Source organism: Columba livia, chromosome 1, assembly GCF_036013475.1.
Source record: "Columba livia isolate bColLiv1 breed racing homer chromosome 1, bColLiv1.pat.W.v2, whole genome shotgun sequence".
Taxonomy (NCBI): domain Eukaryota; kingdom Metazoa; phylum Chordata; class Aves; order Columbiformes; family Columbidae; genus Columba; species Columba livia.
Window position 1 is genome coordinate 178932336 of NC_088602.1, and position 22722 is coordinate 178955057.

Here is a 22722-nt window from a genome sequence, read left to right on the forward strand (position 1 = left end):
ATGATATGAGTGTGAGAAAGAGCCTGTGTGGCTTTCCAGTAGATGGGCCACATACTGGCCAGGCAGCCAGGAGACCTGAGTTCCAAAATCTATTCCAGGTACAATAATACATAAATAGCTTTGTGTCATCCATGGTAGAAGAGTAGGTAAAACGAATCTCAGGTACTCACACATGCTTACACACATGCATGTGTATAAATGTATCCTAAGAAAAACGAGTCACTACACACCATCTTTTAAACTAATAGTGAAGGTACCTAACTCTAAGGGAGACTCCTGACTGGAGGAAGTCTCCATCTACAATCTAGAGTGAGTCCCAAAGTTGAGTAAAGGAATAGGTCTCAGAACTTCACAAAAACTGGGAAAGAGCAAGGGTAGATTGTCAGAGATCTGTAACATCTTCCGCGTAAGGAAATGATCAAATAATTCAGGACTCTACGGTCTGGGAACCAGATGACTGAGGGATGTGGGCAGAAGTATGTAAAATCATAAGTGTAATGGAGAGGGTAGTCTGGCACCAGCTTTGTGCTGCATCCCCCATTCAAGAGTGAGGGATACTGAATGAAGCTCCAAATAAGAATTTAAACTGAAATAAAAGGTGTAGTCCTCATGAAACGGGTGGAATTCCTTACAAGGAACATCAAAATGCTAAAAGTTAGCATGGGCTTAAGCAGCAATGAGATCACCTCTTCCTATGTCCTTCCCTAGACATCTGCTTAAGATTACTGGTACTTTGGAGGTAGGAATATGTTTTAATTCAGGAAAAAAAAAGAACAAAAACAGTCTCCCACATCACAAATTTTACAGTCAAGTTCCCTGGATCTGGGGAAACTGCAGGAATCAGCCTACCCAAAGTGCTAATGATTAGGCTCACTCTCGAAAACCATCTTCATTGTTAGAATTCTTCCCTGTCAGACAAGTATCATAGACAGCCTGCTGGGCTGGGTGAACCCTTGCTCTGACCCAGTAGAGCCATTCTTCTGTTCAAGCAGCCCCATGGTATCTCTGTTAATTATCAAAGTCTCCTGATATTGACTATCTGCACCAACTTCTATCAGTACCTAACTCCACACACAGCCCTGCTTTGGCTATTACATACCTGGGAGACCCATTGGCATTGCAGGTTTGAGTGTCGCAAGCCTTCACTTCTATTTGGAACTAACACTTGGAGACGGCTTCCCATTGCTCAGTAGGCAGTGTAACATCCGAAAAATGGACCAGGTTAGTCTGTTAAGACACTAAGCTGGGAGCCTAAACATCATATAGAGCGGGGAATGGTGTTCCTGAGGAACAAGCTAGAAACCCCTGCTGAGTGGGGACTTACGGAGAGGCAGCCAATAGGAAATAATTTTTAAGGAATACACTAATAAATCCTCTCTGGGGTTTAGACTCACATACTTCCAATGGGTCAAGATGCAGACCTTAAAAAGCAGATAAGCCTATCTGGAACAAGGCGTAGGTGCAGAAACAAACATTCATCATCATACTCAACTGCATATGGTCTTGTAGCGTTGAAAGTTACATAGGTTTTATAACCTCTCTCTTTACCTAACTTCTATCTAGATTGCACAAGGAAGTGTCATTGTTGTGTTTTGGATCTTGCCATTAATACAAATGTCTCTTGAGAGAAGAATCAGTTAGCTAAATATTAATAGAATAAGTCTGATGAAAACTTAAATAAAGTAGATGGAAGTAACTCCACTGTACATCCTATTCTGGGAATATATAAACTTTATGGAGTTTGAGTTTTTGTGAACCTAAGGGATTTTTAAACTCTCTGAGGGCTTACAAAATGAATTTGGTCTCTTTTTACTCTGTCATTTAAACTCATAGTTTGTTTTATTTCACATAAGGATAATTCAATTTTTTAAAAACCACAAAAAATGTTTTTGTAGCTACAGACAATCATGTGCAATGTATTAAGGACAGAAAGGCCTCCAAGCCCAAGGTTTGGCAAAGTCTCAGTCCTAAAGAGACATACTTAGAAAAATGGGAATTTTTTTTCTTTCCCTTTTCTCTGCTGCTTTTCCAGGGTGTCTCTTTCACACAGTCAATTCTCTGCTTCTTTTCTCCCATTTTTCACCATATATACTTCTGTCTTCTCCTTTTTTCATAGTCACCCTTAAAGAGATAAGTAAGACATGCTCTCAGTAATGCTGGAGTTGAAGTCAGAATTTTTAATGAATATTATTTCAGCAGGTTTGAAATCTGTCAGAATGTTTTAGTCCACGTCTAACAAGAACATGATGTCCATGGATTATTTCCAGCACTCTCTCTCGTGAGTTTATCCTTTCTGATTCAGAAGCATTGCATTTTGAATAGTACCAGGCCAAACATTCAGAAAGTATTCACTCAAATTAAAATCAGAATTTGTTTGGGTGTCTTCATGCTCTGTTTTTCACTCACTCATACTGAATAAGCCAATACATGAGATGATGATGAAACTGATCAGAGTAAGAATATAGTTTTAACTAAACACACCAAAAAAAATCAACAGTTGGGAAGGACCCCAAGATCAAGAAGAATTCCTTAAAATTACCAGGAAAAGTTTTTTAATAAATTTGAGATATCTGTGAACAGTCAATAGGGATTTCTTTAAGAAAAAGCTTTAATTTACAGAGGTATGTATCAGTAAAGTAGCACAAATATGGAGCATATTCTTTATCAGAGACAGAGTTGAATGAATGGTTCAAGCAACTATTCCAAAACAACAGCCCAGCCTCCAGAGCCACCAAGCACTGGCAACGGGAGGAACTTTAAACCCAGCTTCTGTTACTGTGGCACGCCACCATGCACATCATCAGTAGTGACAGACACCTCCAGTCTTACCTGTCCTTACCTATCTATATGCAAAAACAACTAGAACACTAGTTTCTAACCAGCTTCCTTCCTCAGACACAGATAATTTAAAGTCCAACAGCATCTTCCACACAGTCTCTAATTTCTACTCCTTGAGAGTTATAAACTACAGTGGAAAAGTAATGTAGAAATCAGCTTAATGTACCTAATCTGTAAAAATACATCCTGTCTTGCAGAGAAGAGTTACTTTATAAAACAGAGTTTGTCAAATAGCCCCCAAAACAAACTAGACAACTTCCTCAGTCTAGTTGTTTTATCAGATCTTCTCCAAGTCACTTAAAATCATTGCAGATACAGGCCACTTCGAAGAAATTTAAAGCTAACTCTTGAAGGTGAAAATGTTTAAAGAAAGAAAACTTGAACATTTAAAAAGCAAGATAACTTCCAAAGAATAGTAAATATTGTGGTATTGGAGGCAAAAGTTTCACAAGTCTCACTTTTTACCCAAAGAGGTGCATTCTCATGCCAGCAAACACTGTTGTTCCAGAGCCTGGTTTGTACAGAGGATGCAGTTTATTGGCTCTTTCTTGTGTCACAAAATGCAGAGCTCTTCGCAGGCTACAGTGATTCAAATTTCTGTATTTTGAAAGACTGCAACTGCTTCACCAGACTGCAAAATAAAATCCTTTTCTTGTGTCTCCGTGCAGAGCCCCATCCGTACCTGACCAGCAGAAGGTCAGAAGGGTTGCAATGCTCCCCGCTCCTCACTGGCTTAATTATACAGGATTTTGGCACGCTTTATTTCACACATGTATGCATTTAAAAACATTTATTGCGTCTGAGCCACTGCCAGAAACCAAGTAATTAGATTTGAGATCTGAATTTACCTTTTTGTTGCATTTTTAAGGAAAATTCTGACAACACAGGTCAATCTGTTCTACAGTGATAAACTCCCTGTAAGTGACAGCAGTATTAGCATTCGCATTTGTCTGTTACTGTGTTGCCTGAAAGTCCTCAGCAGAAATCAGGATTCTTCCTGTCCAGATGCTGCAAACCTTCATGAGGAAGGTCAGTATTAACTGTGATTATTAGAGTTAGCTGTAACCAGAACCACTGCTCTAAGCAAAATTTTGGAAAATCTTGGACCCACGTTCAAACTAGCTGCTCTGGACATTTCTGTGGTAATTGCTTAGTCTGCATTCTTGAAACCCTTAGTTGCTAACTCTGACTGGCTCTAAACTGAAGCCCTTTTTCCTGTCCAAATCCCAAGACACAAAATCAACAGAAATGAGGAGAAGAGGATGTTTTTCTACTTCACAAACTATTCACTGAACACAGAATAAGGACAGAGATTGCACCAAAATGTAAGGAAACTGCAGTTTTATATATTGCAGACAGTAAACTGCCCACATCTGAAAGGTTCTTTCTTTTTCTCTAGAAGCAAAGAGGAGGCTGCAAGCAAAAAGAAATGGTAAAATTAGTATGAACAAAACAGGAAGAATTAAAAAAACAAAGACATCATGGAGTAGTTAGACTGTGTCTCTTAGTTGATGATCATCTTGCACTGCCATATTTGTATTGAGAAACAAACATAGACTATTTCATTTACAAATACAACCACCAGAATATTTCTGTATTACTTCACAGGAGGTTCCTTTCCTTTACAAAATGCCATGGCTCCAGTCAGCAAGCAATACAGTTTTGTTAACTAGTTACCCAACCTCATATGCAAAGTAATAAACCTTGTGATATGTTGCTCTTGCTCCATAAAGTCTCCCACAAATAAATGTTTTTTGATGATAAAGAAGCAATATCTCCCACCCCCCTTGAATGAATATGTGTTAGTTCTGTAGTATTTCTGTCCTACAATGAAATCTACGGAAAAACTTCAGGTGATTGCATAGATTTCACAAAATATATTACAAAATGCTTACACTGTATGTACCCACAGTTAAAAGGGACATGTAGCAGCTTGTTGCTTTGCTGTAGGAGAACCTGCAACACAGATGCAAAATAATGAAAGATAACAAACACTTTTAAAGATCTGATGTTACAAGTTGTTGAGTCACCACAAATTATTTCCACGGGAATGTTTGTGCTTAAAGTTTAGAACGTTTCTCACATTTGTATTTTCCTCATTTGAAACTACAAAGATGATCTTGACACTTTCCTCAGCTGTTTTAATCAGTTGGTGTATTCTAGATGTAAGCAAGTTAAAACAACGTGCTTTCCTTTTCACGTAAAACTCTGCACTTTTCTTTCCTGCGTGCCTAAATACTTCAAAACTCCTCCTCTCCCTAACCTGAAGAGGGCTCATTGACACATTATTACATTTCATAACTAATTAAAGTGAGCACTTTGAGTATGTGACTTACCATGTGCTTTATCTGATTGCATTCGATCTGCCTGACCTTTTTATCAAAACGGGAAATAGATTTATCTGTGGTGAAAACATGACACGATTATCAACTCTGCCTTACTTTCTAGAATCTATAAGAACTTTTTGTACCCAGGTTTTACAACCGCATTGTGAGTCATCTTCCTAGCACAGAGATTTCATCATGTTTATGACACCATGTTTTCTTTTTCTTGCCCCAATTTCCGTTCTGGCTTTAACTGAACAGTTTAACCTTAGACTTTTGCCATTGCCTCCTGTGCTAATTTTGTGCTGCTGAGAACTCTTTGTTGATCTCTTAACCTTTTGCATTCATGTTTACTACGTATTGCATAGTCACTGTTAAAATCAGTAACATGTTTTTGGAAACATTTTTAAGGTCATTGAAGAATTTTGGACTGTTGCCTGTTAGTAATCTGCCTACAAAGAATATTGTAAATCAGTGCTTGGCCAGTTAAACTATGATTGTTGCTCATGTTATTGGTGTTCTCAAATGACTGGGAGCTTCAGGAATACAGGAAGAAACAATACAAAAGAACTCACTGTTGCTCAGATGATACAGGTTTTAAAATTCTTGAAACAAAATGACGTGACTTTCATCAATGAACAATGTTACAATGGTCCTCACATTCTTGATCAGGGTCAAAACAGCTGGGCTTTAAGATCAGTTTTTTTACAAAAGCTGTAATATTAAGCCAATGCCTTAGTTCTTATGCTTCTAAATAGAAAATTTAAAATGCAAGTGGCTAAAATAATTAGATTTAGTACATGATACTGCCATACACTCTGCCTCTTAAAGACAAAGATAAAATTTGTGTGCTCTTGTTTTATCATAGTGAGAAGCATAATAAATGTGAATATTTTCAGACTATTTGTCCTAAAAAAGTTGAACAAAATGTCCTACCTGTGCCCAGTCATCTGCAGTCTTCCAAATAATTTATAGAACATCTTAACATATTTATCCTAGAATAATTTGAGAAATTATTGTGTCAGTGGTTGCTTCACTTGTCACTGGCTTCAGCAGCAAAACCAGCTTAAAAAACCTGTGCTTCTCTTTCACCACAGCAGTTTGCTGCCTCCCCAGCAATACTCACAGAGCTATTGGTGGGGCCCTGTGAGAAGATGGATTGCTGAAAGGATCTAGGTTACCTGTAACCCTGGGGAGGCTGAAACATTGTGGTGTAGGGGTAGGAATGAGAGACGAGCAGAAGAGGCACATAGGAGGAGGCAGGACTCCTTGAACTGATATTATCTTTGTAACACAGACTGACATCCTGAGAAAGATCCTCCTGTGGCTCGGGAGCAGCTACAGGGAGGTGTGAAGAACTCTGCTGCAAGTTTCTAACACTTTCAGCGAAGGTGAAAAGGCACCAAGTCTTTAGCAGCAGTTGTGACTTCCAAAGGCAAGTTAGTGACAGGCAATAAAGACGTTACAAACTCATCCCCCACCCCAACATCTGGAAACTACAGCTAAAAGATTCCTCCTTTTCGTGGGATTACTTGTTCCTTCAGATGTTGTGATGTTGCTATTTCACTGATGCTGTTGTCACATTACACATTTCTTAACTGAAAAATGCACTGAAAGTGAAGCTGGATTTAAAGAAAGTCAGGTCAGAGGAACTTCTCTGGTTGTGGCTGATTGGGCGTCAGTGGTAACCTTGAGGAATTCAGGCCCCACCGCCCATCCTGGGCAAAAAGGCTGCACCTTGCCATCTGCTGGCATCTCCTCTAACCCAGTTCTGTCAATACCGATCCAGGGATTTGTAATTTTTTTTTTAAATCCCTCACTATGAAGTATTTAAACTTACTCAGATCATTTTGACAGAATAATGTTAATGAGTAACGAGACATTCAGCTCTGCTGGAAGCTGGGGGTAGGGATGGGGACAAAAACTTCCAGTTGGAGGAAAGTGACAGGCAGGTGACAGCAGCCTGGGTAAGTCAGTCCCTCTCCCCATTGCCAGCCACCATATATAGGCTCATCTCATGCTGGCTAACAAAGTCAGGCCTAACTCTTCAGTTACTCCTTACTGATCCTTCTCAGTCAGTCAACAGCATCTGTTACTCAAGAACAAGTAAACAAGACAACTCAGGAGTGCCATAGTCCAGACGGTATCTGGATTTGGGTGTAAAAGATGAAAAAATAATAACAAAAAAATTACAAATATAAAGTTTGAGCTTTTGTTCACACATCACAAAACATAAAAAATTGAAAATGTTCATTTAAGTTTCACCTTTTCATTTCGAGTAACAATACTCCTTGAAATGCAAAATACCAGCTTTGAATGAGAGTTGCAAAATTATGAGGCAAGTTCATCTCCTAGGATACATATTTCCAAACTTCAATAAACCATGGAGAGACCACTGCCTTATTTTATTGTCTTGGATTTTGTAAGTTCCTTTTTCTATCAAATAAGTTTTAGCTGTTGTCCTATGTCATGGATTTGGTAACTACATTTCCTGTCTTTCAGACTAGTCTCGTATTGAGCAAACCTTATTTGGCTGTGCCAGAACTGGACCTTTCAATGGTAAAAATCACTTATTAATTATTCTAATGTTTGAGGTACCATGGATATGATTCTGGTCTTTTTATCCTGATACAATGCAGTGTCACTCAGTCAAGAAGAATATTAAGCAACATAAAGCAAAACATTGCTTTATATCAGGCTGTATTGTTGTTCACTGAGTAACACAGCAGCAAGAATCAGCCCCTTTGAATCATTTATATCTTAAGGGAAAATTACATGGCTGACACATCATTCTTTAATGTAATTTTTCCATGTCTTGCTCCTTTCAAAGGAAATGCAGGGCTATACTTTAGAAATTATGTAATACATAACAGGTGTGGTATTTGGTAATTTCAGTTGCATTAAATAAGTAACTAGTCCTAAAGAGCCCTTAAAAAATGTAAATTGGGTCTCAAGAATCTTGCCTTGCCATACCTAAAATAAAGGAGTTATGTAGAAGTGTGCATTATTTTTGCAGCTAATTTCAAGGTTGATGTGCAGGCAAAACATTATAAAATGTTTTCTTGTGGATCTCTACTTTTTCATATTCTGAGCTAAATGACAGAAAGCATAAGTGCCAATGCAGCCCAAACTATTTATTTTCTTGTAACTGGCCTTGGAAAACAGTGCAATCATTGTTAGCGAGAACAGCAAGTTCATCTTCATCGTGAGTTTAGACAAGATTGTATAGGAAGCTGTAAGAAAGAAACACACTTTCCACAGCAAAATATATTGTCAAATTACTGTTTTTGTAAAGTATGTATTGGAAGTTACTGAAAAAATAACTGTAATAGAAACATTAGTCTAAAACTCCTGAAGATTTGAAAAACTTGCGTGAAGCCTAAATCTATTAGGCGGCTCATTTTCATGGAGAAGTACTGATGAAAACAAACAAAAAAAATCATTGTCAGCATTTTTTTGACAAACATACAATGTCTTACTGAAACAAGCCACTTAAATCAGGAAAAAATAATAATAATAATAATTTTTAAAAAGTTATATATATATATCTATATATATACTTTCAACAGTAAAAATTAACAAGTTTTTCCATGAATAGCAAAACATACACACTATGGCTTACTCAGAGCACTACAACAGCTCTAGCTCCTGAGTGTTTGTTCCCTTCCAACAATACTTGTAGTTTCTGCTCATATTCCAAACTCTTTCCTTCTTCTTCTAATTAAGAACAAGCTTTCTTAGAGAAACCAGGCTACTCAATTTAATTTTTCATGAAAACATTTACAATTATGAAAATATTTTTTAAAAGTCCTAGTACGATCGTGTAGGACTGATTGCTACACCCACAAACACAAAGAGGGGAGTATAGCAAATATAACTCCCCTGGTTGCATGGAAGAGGCACTGATGCTTCAGGCTACTGTCTTTTCAGCCTTGGACCTCAGGAGGACCCTCATCATCACTACTGCGAAAGATGCTCAGCACTCCCCAGGCCTGGACAACTTGACACAACTTCACCTCTCTCAAGTCATGGCATGTCGGGAGAATAATCCTCTGTTCACACCATGCCTGTCCTGTGAGCCTCAGTAATGAAGAGGCACTGACCAGAACATTCCATAGGCATTACATTGTACAATACTTACCCCAGATATGGCATTTTTCAGTATATTCATTAATTATTTGTATAATGGAATCAATAGCACTCATATCAGCTTTGCGAAGGATGCAATGCTTGGAAAATCTGTAATCCCTATACAGGCAGCAGGATTTGAATTCAGAAGGATGAACTGAAGAAGCAGAGGATGCATTACCAAAACAAGATGCATGTTGTCATTGAACAAATAGAGTGCATTTCACTAAGGACAAATCTAAAGCACAGCACTAGGGAATAATCAACTGAGCAAACAGAGATGGGGATGACCAGGCAGCAGCTCCACAAATGGGATCAGAGGTTGCAGTGGGTCACAGACAGAACACGCGTCAGCAATGCCACAAGGTTGCAAGAAAAGCAAATATCATCCTGGAAAAATATCAACAGGAAGGCTTTGTTCAAATAGAGTACTTTCTTCAGTCTGAAGCATCATTTCCAGGAATGAAAGGAATCAGAGACAGTACAGAGGAAAGTAGGTAGAGCTCTCTGAGTCTGGGCAACAGTGAAAGGACGAGGCTCTTCATCATATGGAAGTGAGAAGACTGTGGGGAGACATGATAATGGTCTTCAGATGTGTAAAAGGCTACTGCAGAGAGAACAGATGGTAGTGGACTTAAATTGCAACAAGGGACAACTGGACAAATCTCTGCTAAGAATGGTTTAGGCATCCTTAGATATGCCTTGAAAACAGAGGATGGACCAGCTGACTTTCAAGGGCTACTTTCTTCATCTGTTTTCTATGACGTCTTTAATGCAACATTCAGTAAAACTTTTGAATTGTTCCAGAAGCAAAATACAAACAAGTCAGCAGCTTTAGATATTTTTTAACAGTGTATGTTTAAGTTAATCTAGTAATACCCAACTAAAAATTACTACTTCTAAATTTAAGAATAAAAGTCAAAGACCTACACCAACTGTGAGAAAAGCTAGAAAGCAGAAAAATAGCTTCTTGGGAATTAATAGATTAAAAAAAAAAAAAAAAAACAAGATGATCACTCAAAACATTCATGACTGTGTTAATGCCTGACAACATTATACGAATGTTGACAACTTTCATAAGAACTTGCTTCATGACAAAATGAATCAACAAGCTTTAGCAAAGTAACTATTTCTTGTGTAGACACAACATTTCAAAATAAAGTATTTACCTTGTTCTTCAAAGTCTTTTTTTTTTTCTTCGAATGGTTTTTCCCACAGGAGAATTTTATCTACAGAGTTAGAACAGATTAATTATTGAAACTATTTTACCACCACCCACAAAAAGGAGACCGGCTCCTTAGGCTTCCAATTAACCAGAACCTGCTCTTTGGATTCCAGGGTGGGCTCAGTGTTCCCTCTTTTGTTTTGTTTTGTTTCTGTTTGTTTGTTTGGGGGATTTGTTTGTTTGTTTGTTTGTTTGTTTTTAATATGGATAAATTCTAATTGAGGCTTTATTTGAATTATCAGTTTGCTTAGGAACATATATCATAGTATTGTCTAAGTTGGGAGGAGAAAATAAGGTAATGGTATGTGTCAAATAGTTCTCCTGTACAGACAGGAGCACATCTCTTGTCATTGATTTCATTCACAAGTGCGTGTGCACATAAAGGCATAATGTGGCTGTTTATCTTAGAGGAAGGATTGCACAGATAGTCTGGAATAAATTCTTTAAGCAGCTACAGACAATAATATCATATTAGCAGAGAATCTACCTCTATTGGACTCTGCCTTGCTCCTCTTGTATGGTAGTATTTGATGCTAGTCTACACCTGCATCTCATTTATACGATTGTTATCTTACACCTACAAGACTACAATACCATCAGAGTAATTTAAGGCTTTACAACTGCAAAAGGATAAACTTTACAATATTATTTTGCTAAATATTCAAATGTAGCTATCTCTGTGCCCAAGTAAGACAGCTGGGCATTGAAACAAGTGTCTGTGAGACACACAATGAAGAATATTACATTTGTTCAAGTATCAGAAGAAAATTAAGAGCTTTATCAGCCTTCACTCTCTTGCAGTTTCACTAGTTTTAAAGAAGGTAATATTCATATTTGAGTAACTAAACAGAAAGAAAAGTTTTAAATGTTCTACTACGCACTGGGCATGAGAGCCTGCAAACTTGGGTCCTAATCCTAATACCTGTGTGCCTGTGAAGGACCTGCTGGCCCCACTGATCTCCAGGATGTCCATGCGCCACTGAACAAAGTTAAACCTCCAGCAAAAGCAGAACAGACCACACCACCCTGCATATCTTCTCCTCTTCCCTTAATTTGCACCCCAGAACACACCATGTATCTCAACTCACCCCAGCTGCAAGAACAGTTACCAGTCACCAGATGTCTGTGATCACAAATTTAGTAAAAGATAATATGTCCAGAGCTGAGCTGATGAAAGACACGTGAGCTTTCTTTATGCATTTCATGCAAAGTAGCTTGGGCTGTTCAAAATTATCCTGGAAAGCCATTGACTTCGCACTGGAACAAATGAGGAAACTTGACAGCCGGTTTGGCTGTGGGAACAGTGACAACCTTTCCACAGCAAGTTTCTTATCGTGGCACTAATGTGTGCTTGGAACCTGAGACCAGGCTTGGCTCAGAAGGATAACAGCTTCAAAGACAGTGGCTAGGAAGAACTGACTGAAGGAAATCCAACTGCCTACCCACCCAGATTTACACTACCAATTATATTATCTGTTCGGCATTCCTATGTGCCTAGCTTCTACATGATTATCCAAAGATAGATAAAAGGCTGAATTAGTCATACAAGTTCTGATAATGTTTAGAAGAATCACAGTTTGTTTATTGCAACTGCATACATTTTATGGGCACTTAATAACAAGAATATTTGTAACTTCTACCACTGGAATACTTTAAAAAATAATTACATGGTCTCATACAGCAATGTTTATCTACATATGGTAGTGTGTATGCACATATTTGTGTGTACAGAAGCATAAACCTGAGAAGACGATTCTGTAAAGTACAACAATTCTATGTACTTTAAAAATACACATATTTGCACAGTCCTGTTAACTTATACAAGCAGAATTACACCAGTTTAATTCACTCAATAATATGGAATACAAAACATTGAGATAAGATGTTACAATAAATGTACCGGCATATTTTGCACTCTATAAACTAATGTAAGACCTTACTGTTCTTCAATACTTTTATCTTGCAGATTTATACTGATTAGAAAAGAAGATCAGTTATACTTTGAAATGCAAAAGCTGTTCCCTGGATGCAGGGTTTAGACGCTCACATAGAAACCTATTAACTAAGGTGTGCATCCAGTTATCATAATCTAATACTGTCTTCATCATGATTTAGAAGCAGCTGGAGCTTCAGACTTGAACTATTATTTTTTTTTAAGCACATCACTGAGAAGAAGTATTTTTTGTTTTTACCCATAAAAGCTTATAGAGACTCTACACAACAAGAATTCCACACCTTCCTTTTAATAACTACAGGATTTGGGGCCAAATCCCTACAAGCAACATAATATAATGTAAATACAAAATCCCTACAGTAGTAAAAGGTGTCTTGAAGTGCTGCAACGTTTTGGAAAAACATTTATTTCTGCTGTATGTACTGAAAGTCATCAAGAAAGATACAGCTAGGTATCATGAAGCTGTCCCATCTTTCCAGGAGTAAGAAGGTTAGTAGAAGTTGGGTGTGCTCTTACGCACCTGTTCAGTGAAGTTAGGCAGTATCAAGAAAAGAGATGGATACAATTTCCTTTTTAAACACTTCACAGTACCTTGTAAATGTAAAAGCAGGAGAAAGGCTTTGAATGCCCCTGAAAGAAGGATGAAACTAACTGCCAGGATCCGAAATGGAAGGAAAGCTGTGTCAGTTCTCAGCACTGTCAGAATTAATTGTGCCCCTCTGCTGCCCAGACACATATTTTATCAGTTCAAACCCCATGCATGCCGCAAGGAAGGATGAGTCAGGAGCCTACAGGAACCCTGGGACAGGCCTGCAGAGACCACCAGCACCCCCAACAACAGGGCAGTCCCAGGGTGCTGGTCAGGTCACAGTCCACCAACAGTCCCAGACATGGGTATTGAACTAGGTCCATGGTCCATCCAGAAGGTGTTCCTTGCAGGAGAGCACCAGGCACAAGGCTGCCAGTCATGTCAGTTCAAGGTCCAGCAGGAAACAGGGCTGGAGACAAGGCTGCCTGCAACGTCAGCCCGAGCTCTGGCCAGAACAGCCAGCGAAGCCAGACTGCAAGAGACAGAGCCGGACACAGCTACACCTACAGCACCGCCCAAGAAGGAATGGGATGCCCAGACCTGAGCTTAACTGGGCAGGGTGTGGGTGGGGGTCCCGGGGAGGCTGCTCAGGGGGACCACAGCCTGTCAGTGCCTTCAGGGGGCTGGGGAGCCCACAGCAGGGCCTCACCATTGCCCACGGCACAGAGCTCACACGGAACAGAGGGCGTGCAGAGGCACAGCCTGGTTTGGGTTGTCCCAGATCTTTAGGGACATTGGGAATAAAGGAAAACTGAGTTGCCCAAGCAGCTCTGTGCTAGTCACAGACAGCCTTATGGTCCTGCAGTTTTGGGAAAGAAGGCATATGACCATTTTGTGCCAGTGACTGGCAACAAAAGTACAGGCGTGCAGGCCAGGACCCAGCCTAGGGAACACCATGGTAAGGGGTATGGGACAAGATGACTATGGTAATTTAGCAAACAAAGTAACGAAATGGCCTCTTGATGACTTTCTTGCCTGTTTGTGACTCTTCCTAATGAGCCCTCCTCTGCCCCTAGCCTATTTTTGCTTACAGAGCCTTACTGTAGGTTCATTTCAAAACTTCGCATAAAATCAAGAACTGCAGAGAACTTTTTCTGTGTCATTCAGATTTTACAAGGTGCCAGTCTGATCTGAGGAGTAAGGGTCCTGCATGTGAGGCAGATGGCAAGAAGCAAAGCAAAGAACAGAATACAAGATGTCTCACCAGCACTTCGGGAAACTGGAAGGATAGGTGTGGCAAAGAAATACTGTTAGTTTCGGTTTATTTTCTACATGTGTGTATGATTTTTGTCTATGTCAGTTATTCTTTCTACTGTGATACTCTCCCATATATCTTCCATAAGAGGAAAAAAAAATCTAAATACATATGTTTTCTAAGTCCATTTTGGCAACAGTGAAGGTCTCTGAGTTTCTATTTGAGATCAAAAGGTATTTATTATGCACAACCCCAGCAATATTAAAGCAAATAATATTTGTAAAGTTTGGGGAGAAAATAATAAATGATGGGCATATCTAGTACATTGATATAATAATTAATCTACAGTCCCTTCATCCTGTAGCAAAATTTTCATTTGTATTATTATCTCAATAATTTTATTTATCTGTGAGACTTCCATTTCAGACTATTTACTAGAAAATTACATCAAATTAGATCATGACCCTGAGGAGTTCTGTAAACTAACATGATGTTAAAAGTAACTTAGCAATAAGAACAGAAAGGAACAAGTTGTGTTTAATAATAGCATTCACTAGCCACAATTAACTCCAAAGTCCCAGTAAAACCATGTTTCTCTTTTTAAATACATTATCTGTTTTGACACTAATTAGCGAATCTATTTAACAATGTCTCACAAGATCATGTTTTAAATTATCTTAAATTTCTGGCGGATTCCATTCCTTCCTGTAGCCTCCTTGTTCATTAACAGCAGCCAAGATCACCTGTTCGTAAGTTTGCCTGCATGTGCTTACCTGTGCATGCCGGCGTACTACATGTGGAATAAAAAGGAGAGCTTGTGATCTAGATGTTCTATGTTTCTTAATTTGTGGTGGTTGTGAGTTACGTAGGTTGTTCCACATGTCTGCTGATCAAGAGTTAAACTACAAAACATCATTACATATTCTATACATGTTAGTTATTTATAGAACTCCCTGTTTCAAGTCATACCATAAAGAAAGCTTAAGATTTCTTAGTATGGTATGACAAAATCCCTTATCAAATTCCAGTGACATTATTTCAATAAAGTATACTCTATAAGAAATAATGCAGCATTAAATCCAACACATCCAGTCCTGCAAAAGCTTTAGTAAATGCACAAAATCATGCACAGATGAGTAACTTTTCCACATAGTGATGTCCCAATATTATGGCAACTCACAGGCTACGGAAAATCCCAATGACTTAAAGTTCATACCATAATCTTTTTTCAGTCCAAAGAAGGCCATCAGAAGAATGGTGTAATAAGCACTTCCACAGCAACAGCCAAATAAATGGACTCGCTCTTTCCTTGCTGAACACACTGACAAACCTTTTTATGGACTATCACGGGAGCACAATAAATCTCATACAGATGTTTACATGACAAATGGCAGTAAAATCTTCAGTGGTCAGAGGTAAATTTCAGTCTCTTTTAAAAGGTTATAGACATACAGCAAAAACAAAGCAAGTGGCTAAATGAAATGTGAAGTACCATGCTGTTTATGGAATAATTATGCTTCTAGTAGCAATATAAACTAACTACTCAAAGGATTTTAAAGTAATAGCTAGATACTTCTGTAAAAGTAAACTGGCTTCTGGTTGCCACAATCCAAATGTGTACTTACACATTCAAGGAAAAGAGAATTTAAAACATCATATAGAAAGGAGAAATAAATGGTTTGGACATATTTATGGTACCATAATAAAACCTTCTTACATTTATGAAGAGGAAGGCAATGTTTACAGCTGCTCATAATTTATTTTGGCCTTTCCAACTATTCAATATAGGTTATATATTGTTATCATAAAGTGTAGACTATCTAAGTTTGGAGCTAACCACTCTAGTTATGCACATATATTTCTTTGTTCAGGAAACATTGCCAACAGAGAGCACCACATCTCTCTCAGATCTATTGCTACTCATATATTCAGGCAAAATTCCCTCTGGATAACCACACTGCAAAACTGCTAGTTCAGCACATTGAGATGATCACTACTTTATTATTTTCTTTAATAACGAATCATTATTGCCAGTAAATAATTTAATGCGGATAGATTTCAATTTGCTTTACATGGCTGCCTAAACACATTTCCATTCTCCTGCTTACAGCATTTTCAATGCGGTCAGCTGTATCGCTGTGTCATGCTTTCATTTCCCAAGCAAGGGGCGTATCACAGCTCGCCCGATACACAGGAGAGACAGTCTACCAATTCTGAGTAGAAACGGGTTGTCATTCATTGAAATCGTGACTCAGCAGCCGTTTTTCTGTAAGAGTACTCTGCACATAGGAGATAAAACAGGAGGGGCGATGTCTTTACAAGCAAAGACATTCTCTGGTACGTATATAAACAAAAATGTCCTTCCCACCCACCCTACTGTATTTATGTAATTTTTTTTCACTAATTCGTTTCAAATCTTCTAATTGCATACAAAGGAGACTGTATAAACTGTTTTATTCAGCCTTTCCTAATTTTTGCCAGGAACTGATCCATGCAGATTTCTCTGACTAAATAAAACATGTCCATTTTGCTCATACTCGCTCAGGTAGAAGAATGATTTTTCTTCCCACAAGCAAAAATTTTACAAATGTTGCTCATAAATATTTAAAACTAAAAACCATCTTTCAAAAAAAAAATGGCTACATGTTTTCTACATGTGGACACCAGCCAACTTAGAATACGCAGACCTACAGCAAACACTCAACCTAAAAAGCCAGGGGAAAAGTCCTTCCTCGGAACGTACAGATGCACACACATCAGTCTAGACACAGACCAACAGCAAAATATGTAGAGGTAAAATGTGCTTGCTGCCAATTTATAAGAGACTCCAGGTCTAAATGTTATTCTCTAACAAATGAGAAGACACCTATAACATCTTGAGCAATCTTCGTTCTGTCTAGCACAGGAATCCAGGAGAACTGAAGATACGAAGCAGTTTCTACCTATCAGATTGATGAGGACTCCTCAGTTTCAAAAAAGACGACTACGAAAAGCATAATAAAGGTTCACAAAACCCAGTCCTTACTGTGCAAAACCTGAGGATCTCAAGTGAACTGATCAGGAATAAATCTGGGGAAAAATATGAACAAATGGAAATTTTTTTGTAAATGCCTAAGTAAGCTTTGCTATCAATTATGACAAATATCAAATTATACAGGGGTTCAAAGTGATTCAACAATTTCATACAGATGAGCACCAGAAACTATTAAATACAAACATGTGACTACAACCTTTGGTTCGGTAAATCCTAAACATCAGACTGCTAGAACATAAAACTGGCCCTATGCTCTTCCCTACCCTTTGTCACAGAGGAATCTGCTCCTGGCCACTGCCAGAGAAAAAGTAACAGATTTTAGGGATTTTTTTGGGGATACTGTAAACAGTTATTCTTGTGCTTTATGTACTGGAGATGAAAAGTGGAATTTTAAGTTCAGTAGATAATAGTAGATAATAGTTGTTATCCACAAAGTCCTCAAGCCATTCAGTCCTCAGATTATTTAGGAATATCAGCATTTTTACACACAAAAAAAGGGGGGGGGGGGGGGGGAGGAATAATACCTGCAATTTTACATACACACATTTACAGAATGGAGATCCAGTCACGACTTTTTAAATACTAAGTGAGGAGATCATCTTGTTCGTTCACTGAGGTTTTATTTTCCATCAATGTATAGTGCTTGTACGACTGGGAATAAATAAATAAATAAATAGATAAAGACTTAAAAATTCATGTTAATTTCACACAGGAAAAAAATCAGTGTTTGATGAGTGGAAAAAATGAATCAAGAATAATAGAGAAATGCTGTTTTTAAAGCCCTTAAAAACATTGCAGAGTTAAAAATATAAAACAGAAATTATTTTTATAGCAGCTGGTAATGTCCATTTAAGGCTGACAGTTTCTTGCAGATGACTAGTAGTATATATGTCACGCAGCACCCACTGTTTTGAGTTTATTGCAGTATAACGGCATAATCAGATGTCTTTAAAACTCAGACTGAGAATCTCTCCCTATTTTTAGCTTAAATCCAAGTTATAATTATAGTAAATGTACTATTTTTTAAAAGAATGCTACTGCTTATGTTCTTAACATAGTGATCTTCTTGTTTTCATATTGCAAAACTGAAACTAGACTAGGATAAACACAGAGGGAAAAAATTAAGGCTTAAAGTGAGTTTAATATGTAACTCCAACTCACCATCGCAAAGCCCAAGAGGCAGGACATGCAATCCTGCATTCCTTATGCACTCGTAATACCTCTTGGCTTCAGTGGAAGTTTTGTTTGAGAAAGCATATAATCGGAACCTATAATTTCATTAATTGCGCGCCACAGGCATGTGAGGTAAGAATAATGAACCAAACTGGCTGGAAGGACACTGAACCCTCAGCCCCACCTGCACCTTTGTGGACCACCAAGTCCACGCAGCGCAACTGTGAATCCTCGTGTTCTCCACCCACACACACTTCCAGCCTTTCCTTGTGACAGTGTCCGTCATGTAGAAGAGCCCACCCTGCAGGTGCTTCATTTGGGAGACAATACAGCTCCCAGGTCTCTATCACGAGACACTCTGCATCACCAGCCTTCCCTGAGCTCTTGGCAGTACCGAGGATTTCACCCGATGCAGATCCTTACTCTGTTGGGATTTGTATATTATTCATACTAAGCAAAGGCAAAATGAATGTTATGTAGCTATTAGTACAGATTGCTTTGACATATTACATATTTCATTAGATATCCTTTGGGCAATTTAGGAAGTATCATCTAAAAGCCATGTGGATAGACTTGACTTTTACAGTGTTACTGTACACATAACTTTTCTATGCATACTATAAACATAAATGACTCTGCTGGGCATGTGCTACAGATAGTTGTACAGTATTCCCCAGTTTGTTTATATATGTGGGAAGAAATAGCATGAAACAAGAACCTCCCATATTATAAAGGCCTTTTATTTGCTAAAACATGAGCATAGAAAAAACACAGGCCTTTGCCAGCTAGTTCTTCTTTTTCTAAACATAAAAACAACTAATCTAATTTAAAAAGAAACCATTTGCAGGCTAATAACTGGTAGGCCATGTTACAGCAAGGGGTGAATCTACAGTAAGTTCACAGCTGCAAACTGATATTTAGAAGTACGCAGCCAAGAGCTCTTCAGCTACAAAAACCTTGTTACCTTCCTGTATAATAAATTGGACACTCTAGTTCATTTCTACATTTATAATTGAAGACAACTCATTTTTTACACCACCTACCTCAAGATTAATTCATATTTTCTTTTACTACGTCCTTAGAATAACGTTTCCTATTTTCGTTTGTCTGGTTTTGCTTTGTTTTGAAAATGTAAAGCATCACCTCCTATATGGTTATTAGGTCTTTCAGCAAGGGAAACCTAAGAACAAGACACATCGCCCACAGCTCTGTATTAAATGAAATACAGGAACATGTCTTTCAACATTTAAAAACAAAAATCTTTACCAGTCTTTAGTCTCCAGAATGGTGCTGAATACATAAAAGCAGAAAAAAAATCTCCAGATTAAAAAAAAAAAGGTCATTCTTAAAGCTCAGACTTCATAAGGAAGCTTGCAATGAGTAGATGCACACACACACACACAAAAAAAAAAAGACAAACTAAAAGGCAAAAAAAATTGAAGGTATAAAGATGAGGGTGACTGAGAAAAAATGAGGATGAAAAGAAAGAGAAGGAAAAAAGAACATAAGAACACTTTAAAAAGAAAAAATAAAGACACTGAAAACAAATGAACTGTTGAAACTCTGGTGGGAGGAACCGATGAATATTAACTTGTATTATTCTGATTACAAAATACATTTCAAAATTGGATGAAACACATTGTATGTATGTTTTGCCAAGGACATTCTTGGCAATTACAAAATCAGGAAAATTATAATTCAATCAGTGAGGCATTCCTTAAAACCACTTGAAAAAGGAGACCATTTGAACCACCAAAAAGGCTGCATGGGTGAAGACTTTAAAGACTCAATATTCTGGAGCAGTGCAGACTGCAGTCGTATGTTGCATAGTGAACCTCCCAATAATGGGGCCATTAGACAAATAGCAATTTTTTTCTTGAACGTATTTTACCAATTTTAATTCTCATAAACAAGCAACAAAGCCTCATCTTTTTGCCATATAAAATGAGGGTGGTTCTAGTAAACAAAATAAAATTTAAAAAAAGCAAGTGCTCCTACTGTGAAACTTATTTTGGACTAAAATCCGGTTTTAACTTTTTAAAAAACTGTACTGTTCACGGCCACCAGATCACATCTATGAAGATGGCTTCCATATTTATCAAATGCACATGAGACTCTTTACCATGCACCAAATCCGCATGCTTGCCTTGCAAAGGATGCTGCTGTCAGTCCCTCCAACAGCTGCGGTCCTAAAAACGCTGTGGCTGCGTCATCACATTTGTTGTAATCCTAGCAAAACCCACAGTACACGGGTCACCTTGACCTCTCTCGTGTAAACAGTAATTTCACAGAACTGCTAACACCTGAAGAATGGGATTGACTGAAAAATGCACAAGGAATTCACTGTTCCCATTCTAAAAGGCGTATGACCTGGCTTCCACAGAGTAATGCTTGTTCACCTATCACTGTGATTGCACTTTGAAGTGGAGCTGTGCAGTCCGTGGGCTTAACCCATCAGATTGCTGCAGCCTTTGCGAATTGCCTGTTATGCAGTCAGATTTTCAGAGGGACCGAAAATTCCGGTTACAGCCACTTCTGGTGCAACTTTAGAATACCTCAGGGCCCTAAGCACCCCAAGTTTTACTTTGCCTTGTCTGCAAGCAGAGGAGACCCGGCCCCAAGACACCCTGAACCAGCAGACGGTTCAGCGGGGAGGCAACTCAGCCCCAGAGCGCCCGGAGCTGTCCTCCGGGGGAATGTCAAACCCCACTACGGGGCTGCCCGGCCCCGGCCCCGCCCCCCTCCACCGCCCTCCAGGACAAGGCGTGGGGCGCCCCCCGGCCCCTCACAGCGCCCAGCCAAGTCCCGAAGCGGCGAGGGAGAAACCCACGGGGCCTTCCCGAGCAGGACCGCACACAGCCCGCGGCACCGGCCTCCCACGGAAGCAGGTGCGACGGCGCGGCCGCTCCGTGCCCCGGGGCTGCGCGGGAAGGCGCCGCAGCGCTCCCGACCCGCGCCACCGCCTCACAGGCGGGGCTGGGCTGCGGGGGGGGGGGAGGGGGAGACGTGACGTCACGTGCCGGATGGGGGCGGGGGGGGAACTGCAGGGATGGAAAATTTTCGGCTCCGCGTCTCCTGCGCGTGCCCTCGCCGTGCCCCGCCCCTCCTCCCCCCTCCCCCCCCGCCCGGCGGCGGGCGCGCTCCAGAACGTTCTGCGGCGGTAACGGTCGGACTGTCGCTTCCTCGCGCGGCCAGGCAGCTTCCCGCCCGCCCCGGCGGCAGCAGGGGGCAGAGCCGCCGCCACCGGGGTCCGCAGTGAGGGGGCGGGCCGGGGCCTCCCGCGCTGTCTCGCCTCAGGGACCCCTCGTCTGCCCCGGCAGAGCGCAGGGGCCGCGCGGGTGCAAGCCCGGGGGTTCACGGGGGCAAAACGACTGGGTGGCCGGGCACCCTCCGTCCTCGAGGCTCGTGTGGGAGCGCGCTGCTGCCGCGGGGACGGGGCGATGGCTGCTGCAGAACCCCCACAGAAACAGTGACCAAATAGTCCCTCGCTGCCCCCGTCCAGCCCCCTCCGGAGCCGCAAGCTCTGTGTGAGGGGATGGGGCGAACAGTAAAACTCCGCTCCTCCCTTCCAGGGGGCATAGAGCAGCAAAGCCCTCAAACGTTTCTGGAGTGATTGCCTGAGGGGAAGGAAGCAGGGTACTATTTTTTTCCCCCTCTCCTCCCGAAAGTGGGGTCTATGCTGCATCACATCACTAGGGGGAGGCCGTAACTCCCCATCACTTCCCGGAGCACACGCTCGGGGACCCTTTCAGCTGTCCGCGGGATCGGGGCTTGCATGTGCTCGTTTATTAAAAATAGCGAGTGACTGCAGCGAGTAGCTATGGGTCGGTGGCACCTCAACCCCTGTCATGCACCCGGCAACGCCAGAGCCGGAGCCCGGGAGGGAGCCGAAGGCTGGCACAGAGTGGAAACGGGGAGGAAACCTCCTCGGTGAGTCGGTGCCCGGTGCTGCAGTCGCGCTGCAGATGCTGCACTGGGCAGGTGGAAGCACCTTTCGGACATGGCGCTCTTGACCAGCACCGCAGCGTCCCGTCTCCGCTGCGAAATGCAATTGCCCCCACTGTAAACACAGCAGAACTGCTCGGCGTACCGACCGCTGTCATGTGCTGGCGGCTCCGCTCCCGAACCCCCCCCCGGGCACACGCCGGTGCCGCCTCCCACCCCTCAGTCGGGCGAGCCCCAACCCGCCGATGCCCCCCCCGCAGCAGGCCCGGGGGTCAGGCGGGCAGCGCGGGCGGCAGGGGGCGGTGCGGCGGCGGGCG

The 22722-nt window shown here is 40.6% G+C and overlaps 2 long non-coding RNA genes across 3 annotated transcripts; both read right to left on the minus strand.

Annotated features, from left to right (window-relative positions):
* Nucleotides 1-1544: 1544 nt before the first annotated feature.
* Nucleotides 1545-12012, minus strand: LOC135578202 (uncharacterized). The gene is made up of 3 exons (XR_010469539.1): nt 11604-12012; nt 10460-10519; nt 1545-2121 (listed from the first exon to the last, which is right to left on the minus strand). It is a non-coding gene; the product is annotated as an uncharacterized LOC135578202 (long non-coding RNA).
* LOC135578203 (uncharacterized) lies at nt 2591-8462 on the minus strand. 2 transcript variants are annotated; one of them, XR_010469541.1, is made up of 3 exons: nt 6099-8462; nt 4734-4794; nt 2591-4251 (listed from the first exon to the last, which is right to left on the minus strand). It is a non-coding gene; the product is annotated as an uncharacterized LOC135578203 (long non-coding RNA). The 2 variants fall into 2 exon arrangements; XR_010469540.1 differs by having other exon boundaries at nt 4734-8462.
* Nucleotides 12013-22722: the final 10710 nt, after the last annotated feature.